Genomic DNA, 2923 nt, shown 5'->3' with positions numbered 1-2923 from the left:
TTTCCGGAGCACAAGCGCTCTTCAAGTATCAAAATAAAAGTCCTCATCCTGTTGGCTCGATTACAGAAACAGAGCGGCGTTTTCTTCAAGAACAAATGAAACGTTTCGTTTCTAAATGCGTTTTTGCCACTTTTGTTTCTAACGCATAATATACGCTGTATCTGAGTAATAATGCAATATTATGATAAACACATATTATGATGTATGTAGAGAAATAAAAATGTGTTTTTAAGAAACTGTGTTATTCTTTTTGGACTTCCTACATCCTGAAACGTTACGAATGGATAAACAGAATTTTGGAATTAAGCTTTATATTTGTACTAAAATTAAAAGATTCTGGTGTTTTTTATTTAATAAATTATTTGATTTAAAATGAATAAAACTAACCTAGAATCAAATTCTGTTGAAAATACATTAAAAAGTAATCATTTTATTTACTAAAACAAATTCGTTCACACTTAATTGAGTTACGATTCCATAAAAATGTTTTGGAAGATGATTTATTGATGCTGCAGGAATACAATATTTTTTAAAAATGACCTAATTTCACTGATGTTCGTCAAACACTGAATAAGACAAACCCCCAAACACATGGTTTTAGTGTCTAGATTATATAATTTAAATCTATGCTCTATTAAATCTAAATTCTAAATGTATCTGCACCTTATGACCACTAGGGGGATGACTGGCTTTTCATGTGTATGCATAGCTGCTTTGTCCCTTTTCAGTTTAATAACAGGAATTGACTTATTGGCAGAGGGCCAGCTTCCTCAGATCAACTCAGTTTGCACAACAACAGTAGTTCAAAAACAGTTCTGTGGTTTGATTACAAATATAGTAGGTTCCTCTTTTCTGCACCTCTTTGGTGCAATGTGTACAATCTTTGTCCATTTTATCAGCTCCACTTACCATAGGAGCACTTTGTAGTTCTACAATTACAGACTGTAGTCCATCTGTTTCACCGCCACCTTTAACCCTGCTCTTCAGTGGTCAGGAACCCCACAGGACCACCACAGAGCATATAATTTGGCTGGTGGATCATTCTTAGCTGTGACACTGATGTGGTGGTGGTGTGTTAGTGTGTGTTGTGCTGGTACGAGTGGATCAGACACAGTAGTGCTGCAGGAGTTTTTAAACACTGTTTCCACTCACTGTCCACTCTATTAAACACACCTACCTTGTTGGTCCACCTTGTAGATATAAGAGAGACAGTAGCTCATCTATAGCATCATAGTTCATGTTGGTCATCCTCTAGTGCTTCATCGGTGGTCACAGGACGCTGTTGGCTGGATATTTTTGGTTAGTGGACTATTCTCAGTCCAGCAGTGACACTGACGTGTTTCAGCAGCCCTGCTGTGTCTGAACCACTTGTGCCAGCACAACACACACTAACACGCCACCACCACATCAGTGTCACTGCAGTGCTGAGAATGATCCACCACCAGCCTTATATGGTTTTAACTAAATGATTAATTATGTTATGTTTTACTAATAATTAACTAATAACATATGTTTGGTGACTGAAATATAACATTTAGGTCTGTTCACAAGAGGTAAAACTGCTCATCTGACAAATTATTCTGAATGACTTTATGTACTTGCATCTTATGACCACTAGGGGGAGGACTGGCTTTTAATTTGCATTCCCTCATAGCCGCTTTGTCACTTCCCAGCATTCATAACTGGTACTGACATGTTGGCACAGGGCCATCTTCCTCAGACTGAGCCCCTAATGTTTGGACATGCCTCAGATCAGCCCAGTACACACAGAACAGCTCCTGTGCTCTGATTCTCTGACATGATCTGCTGGTTATTAACATGCAGAACATATTCATATCTGTCAGTCAGTGCTGATAAACATCAAACATGAAGAACACAGTGAGCATTAGGAAGCCTGAATTACTGCATTAGTAAATGAGTTAATCCCCCTCTCTCATTCTCACTCATTCTCTCTCTCTCTCCCTCCCTTTCCTTCCTCTTCTCTCAATCACTGATACGATCACTTCTTCAGCTCGTTATGCACCATCATCATCAAAAAATCATCTCTCTACACCTCTTTTGGCTCTCTTCCCTTGTTTCTCTCACACGCTGTCTCACACACTCTCACACTCTCTCTGTCTTCATCTCTCTCTCTTTTTTCCTCCTTTCTCTTTCTTTCTTTTTTCTCCTTTCCCCTTCTCTTTTTCTCTCTTTCTTTCTCTCTTCTTTTATTTTCCTCTTTTCTTTTCTCCTCTTTTTATTCCCTTTTTCTCTATCAATCCTTCTCCCTCACTACTCCAACATTCTCTCTCTCTCGCGCTCTCTCTCTTTCTTTGTCTCTTGCCTATCCTCCCTCACCCCTTTCTTTCTCTTTCTTTCTTTCTTTCTTTCTTTCTTTCTTTCTTTCTTTCTTTCTTTCTGTCTCACTTTGCCCCCTTCTGTCTCTCCTTCTCTCTTTTTTGCTCTCCTCTTGTCTTGCTCACTCTTTCTTTCTCTCCTCTTTCCTCCTTTCTCTTTTTTTTTCTCCTCCTCTCTCTTTCTTTCTCTCGCAATCCTTCTTTCTCATTACTTCATCATTCTCTCTCTCTCTCTGTCTCCCTCTTTCTTTATCTCTCTCTTATCCTCCCTATCCCTCTTCTCTCTCTCTCTCACTTTTTGCTCTCTCTCTCCTGCTACTGGCTCTTTTCTTTACTATAAGATGTAAAATCTCTTAATTAATAATGCTTCAATAAAAGGGGTTAAAAGTCAAAGTCTCCTGCTGTTGCACTCTCCTTCCCCCTCATTCTCTCTCTCTCTCTCTCTCTCTCTCTCTCTCCTCTCTCTCTCTCTCTCTCTCTCTCTCTCTCTCTCTCTCTCTCCCTCCCCTTTCCTTGATGCCCCCTCCCACTTTCTCTCTCTTTAAAAGATGCCACTTCCTCCAAGTTCATTAGTTCAGCAACTTCAC

Source organism: Colossoma macropomum, unplaced genomic scaffold (assembly GCF_904425465.1).
Source record: "Colossoma macropomum unplaced genomic scaffold, Colossoma_macropomum, whole genome shotgun sequence".
In the NCBI taxonomy this organism is placed as follows: Eukaryota; Metazoa; Chordata; class Actinopteri; order Characiformes; family Serrasalmidae; genus Colossoma; species Colossoma macropomum.
The sequence above is the reverse complement of the archived record's forward strand: the minus strand, read 5'-3'. Positions refer to the sequence as shown.